Raw genomic sequence first — 8,431 nt, 5'->3', positions numbered from 1 at the left:
CTTCATGGTTAAGTTCTGAAGTTCACATCTACTCATGGGCACTCTGACCAGTCTGCGGCTATGGAGCGATTATGTGCAGCAAACTGTTGCACTGTGTTCTGACACCTTTCTATCATGGCTAGCATTCATTTTTTTAGCAATCTGAAGCTACATTAGTACTTCTGTGTGATGGGGCCGAACAGGCAAGCCTTTGTTGCCTATGTGCATCAATGAGCCTTTGTCATCCATTACCCTCATGACAGTTCACCAGTTGTCCTTCAAACAGTCAGAAGAAGCAGGGCTAGTTGGAAGCAGCAACGGGCTCAGAATCCTCTGCTACCTGCTGCCTGATAGTAATAAACAAACCTGGGTGTGCTGTCACCTCAGCTCACCTCTCCTGAGGCCGTTACGGTTTTCCTTCCTCTGATGAGTGGCCTAGACTCTTGTGGCCCCGCTGCTTTGCGCCTACTGTACCTGCAGTAGTTCCGCCCCTGCTTACAGCCTTCAAGAATTTCTAGAAATGTAAAAAGGAAGAGAGCAGTTCATTACATGGAATAGAATATTGCTTTTGAAATAGCAAGCAGTATTGCAAACCAGCCAAAAAAACAAACAAACAGATAATAGTGAGTATGTTCTCAACAGCAAGAATTCTAATTACAAAATAATAGGAATCAAATAGCAGTCCAACATATAGGTCATATAATACTTTAATAATATATATATAAGGAATCATACAAACGATTCCATACATATAATAAATTACCATATTCGGGGGACCTTATATGTGATAAATTTCGACCAGTTTCTCTTACAGTCTTTAGATTGTAAGTTCATTGGAGCACAATCTGTATTAGTTTATCTAATTAATTGTTAATGTTTCCCTTAATATTATGAACTCTGGAATTTGTTGACACTATATAAGTAAAAACCAAAGAAAAGAAAATGTTACTTGCGCTTTTTCCTTAATCCCTATGTATATTTAGACAAATGGAGGTCATTTAGTTGCTCCAATGGCCATTATAAGTGCCAATAATAATAATGTATTTATAAAACAGACAACAGAAAGAAAAAAGTAAAATAAGCTACAAATACTATAATCTCATTATTATATAATCTCATTATACCCGGATAATCAGAACACCATTAACTACTCCCAACATCAGTGAGCTGTGGTTGTTATGGTGCTTACAGTGAACTTTCAAATATAAACAATATAAACTGCTCTCATTTTGCTTACCAAACATTTAGAATCTTAAAATCAAGTAGCATCGTAAGCATGCATGTATTTAGTTGCATAAAGTAGATTATATAGAAAGTTCTTTCACAAAGGTTGTTCACTTAAATATGTTTTGAATGACTGACATAAGTGGAAATGGTTTTGCAGGTTTCTGTATCAGAACATTTGTAGCCAGTTGAAACTCCTTATCGCACATTCCAGTGTAAGAAACTCAGCCATATCTGGATAATTCCAATTTTCCGCTACTCTAACCTTGCTACCTTGTTATTATGACTTGCTGACAACTGCAGCTAAATATTTAATTCTCATAATATTGTCAAGGTTTAAAGGACATTCGCTAACCCATTGCATACCTGGGAGTATTTAACATTTTATAATTACAATATAATGAAACTATCTACATTTATGGCATAAAAGAAAAATACATAAAAATTTTCTTTAAGCGGCACTGTCAACCCCTATGAAAAATTACTATTCATAATTTTGACGGTGTTGGAATCTCACTGAAATTCCAACCCAGTCAAGAGATATACAGAGACGAAGTAGGGACTACTTTGTCTCTGTAATTCTCCTAGACTCAAGGCGGAGCTATAGAGTCAATCACGACAGCCATCACCAGTGACGGCTGCATGGAATTGGCTCTGTCTAAACCACCAGGGAATCCATAAAATAAAAACTGCTCGCCCCCACCCACCCAACACAGCCCCACACTACATACACAAACACACACACTGCATCCACAATACACATACTGCAACCACTATGTGTATGCATGTTTTTGTCTGTATATGTGTATCTGTATGGGTGTGTGTGTATCTGTATTTGTGTCTGTGTATTTTCATGTGTGCGTGCATTTACATGTGTGTCTGTGTTCGTATCTGTGTCTGTGTATCTGCATGTGTTTTCCTATGTTTTTTGTATCTGTATGCATGTTGTGTATCTGTAGATATATATCTGTATGTGTGTCTGTGTATCTCTATGTGTCAGTGTTTGTATCTGTATTTGTGTTTGTAACTGTGTGTCAGTGTGTGTCTGTATTTGTGTATGAAAGTGTGTATCTGCATAATTGTAACTTTTTGTCTGTTTATCTATATGTGTGTTGTGGCAAGGTCAGAGAGGCTTTCTATGTTAGTAATAGATTGGAGCGCTCTCTATTCCCAGCATGATGGGGTTAATTGGGGGGAGTCACCCCTTGTATGTTATCAACCAGGTGAATGTAATTAACCAGCCCTAGGGTTTTAAAAGGTTAGCCTCTGAAGACATCAGAGAGTCTAACAGCTGGGAGAGAGGAGGTAGTTAAGCCTGAGACTCTGAGACAAAGGTACTGTGTGAAACCTTAAAGTGCTGTATTTCATTTTGTCTAAAACTGGGAACCAGATTAGCTGGCAGTTGGATAGTTAGTAACTCTGTTGTTTAGTAAGTCTCCAAGTTGGAGTAGGATTTATTTTCTTTTTGTTTTATTTTGTGGGAGAGCACAACCTTGTATAAATTGTGGAAAGTGACAATAAACGGCAGTACTATTTTATCCTGACTGTTGCATTTGAAGTTTATTGTGAAGAGCCTGACCATCCTGCCACAAGTGGTGTCAGAAGTGGGAATAGCTGTTTGAACCCTGTATTAACATGGAGGATGTATTAAAGGGAAACTCCAGTGCCAGGAAAACAACCGTTTTCCTGGCACTGGAGGGTCCCTCTCCCTCCCACCCCCCAATCCCCAGTTGCTGAAGGGGTGAAAACCCCTTCAGTGACTTACCAGAGGCAGCGACATGTCCCACGTCGCTGCTTCCTCCTCCCCCGCCGCTCCTCCTTCTGCTTACGTCGGCCGGTGGGCGAGACTGATCTCGCCCGCCGGCCGAGGAGACCTAATGCGCATGCGCGGCAATGCCGCACATGCGCATTAGCGCACCCCATAGGAAAGCATTGAAAATGAATTTCAATGCTTCCCTATGGGGAATAGAGCGACGCTGGAGGTCCTCACACAGCGTGAGGACGTCCAGCGACGCTCTAGCACAGAAAACCTGTGCTATAGAGCAGGAAGTTCCCTCTAGTGGCTGTCTAATAGACAGCCACTAGGGGAGGACTTAACCCTGCAAGGTAATTATTGCAGTTTAAAAAAAAACTGCAATAATTACACTTGCAGGATTAAGGGTAGTGGGAGTTGGCACCCAGACCACTCCAATGAGCAGAAGTGGTCTGGGTGCCTGGAGTGTCCCTTTAACCCCTTAAGGACACATGACGTGTGTGACACGTCATAATTCCCTTTTATTCCAGAAGTTTGGTCCTTAAGGGGTTAAAGGCCTTGCTGCATGCTACCACAGTGCAACAGGAAGCTAACCAGCTGATAACTGCTCAAATGGGGGCTGTGTTGCAGGCACAGCAAGAGGACAGGACTGTCCTGAAGGAGATTGTGCAGCAACTCTCAAAAACTACCAGAGAGGAGCAAAGCAGCGGTTCAAAGCCAATACGTGCAAATCAGTATCTGCAAAAGATGACGCCGCAAGATGATGTGGAAGCATATCTCATTGCTTTTGAGCGAACTGCTATCAGAGAGCCATGGCCTCATGCTCAATGGGCTGGCATAGTTGCACCTTTTCTGCTTGGTGATGCTCAAAAAGCTTACTTTGACCTAGAGGAAGAGGCGTCTGCAAGCTATGAGGTTCTTAAAGCAGAGATTCTTGCAAGGACTGGCGTGACTCCAGTGATCCGGGCCCAAAGGTTCTACAACTGGAAATTCCAGGAACAGAAGGCACCCAGGTCACAAATGTTTGACTTGGATTCATCTGGCAAGGAGATGGTTAAAACCAGAGCGTTCAACACCTGCACAAATAATTGAGACATTAGTTTTGGATCGGTTCTTGCGAGGATTACCCCATGGTCTGCGACAGTGGGCAGGACAGGGTAGCCCTACCACTTATGATTCAATGGTGGCACTGGTTGAAAGATATACAGCAGTGAGAGAGTTAAAATCTACAGCACCACCTGCAGTACAACATAACCAAGGACTGAGTCCAGGCTCAAAGACCTTGAACTATGGCACAATTCAAAAGCCTTTGATACAGACCAGGAGAACCCCAGTTACCTGCTTTGAGTGTGGGGAGCTAGGACACATAAAGGCTGTGTTTCCACATTTGCAAGAAACTATGGAATGTGGGTATAATTCTGTAAATGAGGACTTTTGTGGACTGATCTGTTTGGTGGGGAAACATACTGAAACATGCATATATGATAAAACTGTTTTGTTAAATGGGAAGGCAACCATGGCTCTTGTGGATTCAGGTAGTGACATTACCCTAGTGACAAGCAGTTTGATTCAGCCTTCTCAATTGATCCCAGAAAAGAAGGTTAAGGTATTTTGTGTACATGGCTGCACTGTATCATACCCTACTACCTCTATAAAAATAGGCTATCTTGGCCAAACATACCCAGTATTGGCAGCAGTTGTGCCTAAATTGCCACATGCTCTTATTCTCGGGCGCAATTTCCCAGGCTTTGAAAGCCTTATTCAGACCCAGTGCGAATCCATAAGTGAGAGCCCTCTACGTATTTTTCCATTTACACACCCTGACTTGTTTTATGATCAATTTAAACGGCGCAAGTCAAGGCGTGAACGAAGGGAAGATAAGCATAGGGGAACTATGAATTTACAAATGGCTTTGATTAATGAAGCTAAGAGTAATGAAGGTGTGGTCTTACCTAGTCCAAGTACTAATTCCACACCTTCAACTGAAATATTGATTGAACCCCATGTCCAAACCCTACAACAGGTTAATACTGAGGACTTGGGCATTGGTTCAAGTCAATTTGGAAGGGAACAAGTTCATGACTTAACATTGCAAAATGCCCGTAACCAAGTTATAGAAATTAATGGTACTATGGTTGATGGGAAATCCAGAGAGATGTATCCTCGTTTCATTCTTAGAAATTACTTGCTTTATAGAGTTATCAAAGATGGGGGCTAGAGATTGAACAGCTTTTGGTACCCAGATCTTTCAGAAGGAAGGTGTTAGATCTGGCTCATTCTCACTTATTTGGTGGGCACCTGGGGGTTGAAAAAACTCAGGAAAGGATTCTAAGGAGATTTTTCTGGCCTGGGGTATATGAAGAGGTCAAGAGGTACTGTGCCTCATGCCCAGACTGCCAACTAGCAGCCCCAAAACCTCACTTAAGAGCACCCCTAATCCCATTGCCTATAATTGAAACCCCTTTTGAGCGAATTGCTATGGATTTGGTGGGACCATTGAAAAAGTCAGCTAAGGGTAATCAGTACATTCTGGTTGTATTGGATTATGCCACACGCTATCCAGAAGCTATTCCACTTCGCAATACTGCTTCCAAAACCATAGCAAAGGAATTGCTCCAGGTATTTTCTCGGGTAGGGTTACCAAAAGAGATTTTAACTGACCAAGGTACCCCTTTTATGTCCCGACTAATGAAAGAGCTATGCCAATTATTGCAAATAAAAGCCTTGAGGACATCAGTGTACCATCCTCAAACCGATGGCTTAGTAGAAAGATTCAATAGAACCCTAAAACACATGTTGCGCAAGGTTGTAGGTCGAGATGGGAAAAATTGGGACACTCTCTTACCATACTTGCTGTTTGCTATTCGGGAGGTTCCCCAATCTTCTGTAGGGTTTTCCCCTTTTGAGCTCCTTTATGGTAGACACCCAAGGGGCCTATTAGATATAGAAAAGGAAGAATGGGAAGAACAAACAGTACCTGGAAAGAATGTGATTCACTATGTAGATCAACTCAAAGAGCGCATTGCACAAATTTCTCCAATAGTCAGGCAATACCTGGAAGAAGCTCAAAGGAGCCAACAGGTTATCTACAACCGTCAGGCAGTAGTAAGGTCCTTCCAACCTGGGGGCCGAGTGATGGTACTTGTTCCCACAGCTGAGAGCAAACTCCTGTCTCATTGGCAAGGCCCGTACGAGGTTATTGAACAAGTAGGGCCAATAAACTATAAAATTAGACAGCGTAATCGTAGGAAAGTTGAACAAGTTTACCATATAAACTTATTAAAGCCCTGGAAGGATAGGGAAAGCTGTATTATTGCTGTAGATGAATCCCCAATTGTTGACGTTAGTATATGCGCTGATCTCACCCCTGAACAGCAGATGGAAGCCAAAGAAATTATATCCAGAAATAAAGATGTATTTTCTAGCATTCCTGGCAGAACTAGCGAAATCTGCCATGACATTATCACAGAACCAGGAATTACAGTAAAATTAAAGCCCTATAGAATTCCTGAGGCAACAAGGGGGGCGATACAAACGGAAGTAGCAAAAATGCTTGAACTAGGAGTTATTGAGGAGTCACATAGCCAGTGGTCTAGCCCCATAGTTTTAGTACCTAAACCAGATGGGTCAGTATGTTTTTGTAATGATTTTAGAAAACTTAATGAACACTCTAAATTTGATGCCTAACCTATGCCCCGAGTGGACGAGCTTATTGAGAAACTGGCACAGGCCAGGTTTCTAAGTGTTCTAGACCTAACAAAAGGATATTGGCAGATCCCGCTGACAAAATCAGCTAAAGAGAAAACTGCGTTTGTGACCCCTGAGGGTCTATACCAGTATACGGTCTTACCATTCGGGCTTCATGGAGCCCCAGCAACCTTTCAGAGGTTAATGAACAAACTGCTAAGACCTCACTCCAAGTATCCTTCAGCATACTTAGATGATGTAGTCATCTATAGCCAAGACTGGGTCTCCCATTTGGAAAAGGTAGAAGCAGTATTAAACAGCATAAGGAAAGCTGGTCTTACTGCTAATCCCTCCAAATGTTCCATTGGTTGTATATCCAAATATCTTGGCTATACTGTAGGGAGAGGACTGGTAAAGCCGCAAATGACTAAAGTTGAGGCAATTGAAAATTGGCCACGCCCTCTGAGAAAGAAACAGGTTAAAGCTTTCTTAGGATTAGTTGGCTATTATAGACGCTTCATTCCCCACTTTGCAACCCGAGCTGCCCCTCTCACTGATTTGATTAAAGCAAAGGCGCCAGATACAGTAAAATGGAATGATAATGCAGAAACGTCTTGTACAGCATTTCTTTTTGCAAACCGATGCTTCCGATGTAGGCCTGGGGGCGGTACTATCGCAGATGGTTGGTGATGAAGAACACCCAGTGCTATTTCTAAGTCGCAAGTTATTGCCAAGAGAGCAAAACTATGCGACAGTAGAAAAAGCGTGTCTAGCCATTAAATGGGCAACGGAAACATTGAAATATTATCTGTTGGGCAGATCTTTCACCCTTATCACTGACCATGCTCCACTACGGTGGATGCAGAACAATAAAGACAAGAATGCTAAAGTCACCCGTTGGTTCCTCTCTCTGCAACCATTTAAATTCTTTGTAAAGCACAGGGCTGGTCTACTGCATGCTAATGCGGATGCATTATCTAGAGCGCATGACTTTTCGGCTAAGGCCGCTTCACACACCAGTGTTAAGCTGGGGGGGAGGATATGTGGCAAGGTGAGAGAGGCTTTCTATGTTAGTAATAGATTGGAGCGCTCTCTATTCCCAGCATGATGGGGTTAATTGGGGGGAGTCACCCCTTGTATGTTATCAACCAGGTGAATGTAATTAACCAGCCCTAGGGTTTTAAAAGGTTAGCCTCTGAAGACATCAGAGAGTCTAACAGCTGGGAGAGAGGAGGTAGTTAAGCCTGAGACTCTGAGACAAAGGTACTGTGTGAAACCTGCTTAAAGTACTGTATTTCATTTTGTCTAAAACTGGGAACTAGATTAGCTGGCCAGTTGGATAGTTAGTAACTCTGTTGTTTAGTAAGTCTCCAAGTTGGAGTAGGATTTATTTTGTTTTATTTTGTGGGAGAGCACAACCTTGTATAAATTGTGGAAAGTGACAATAAACTGCAGTACTATTTTATCCTGACTGTTGCATTTGAAGTTTATTGTGAAGAGCCTGGCCATCCTGCCACAGTGTATACGTGTCAATGTCGGGATCCCGCGGGCGGCTGCGAGGGGAGGCTGCACTCCAGCACTCCGCCCGCGTCTTCCTCCACGTCCCCCAGCGGCAGCATGCATGACGCCGCACGCTAGGAGACCGCCCAATATATTACACGCCGAGGTCAGTCACCTGACCCGGCGTTAAAGGCACAGTGCCTCAATCACAGTGGGAGGTTTAGATATCTCCCACGTGTGATTGTTAATGCTGATTGGAAATTATCCAATTAGAATTAACCTTATGGT

This window comes from Pelobates fuscus, chromosome 5, assembly GCF_036172605.1.
Source record: "Pelobates fuscus isolate aPelFus1 chromosome 5, aPelFus1.pri, whole genome shotgun sequence".
NCBI lineage: Eukaryota > Metazoa > Chordata > Amphibia > Anura > Pelobatidae > Pelobates > Pelobates fuscus.
Note: the sequence above shows the minus strand (reverse complement) of the source record.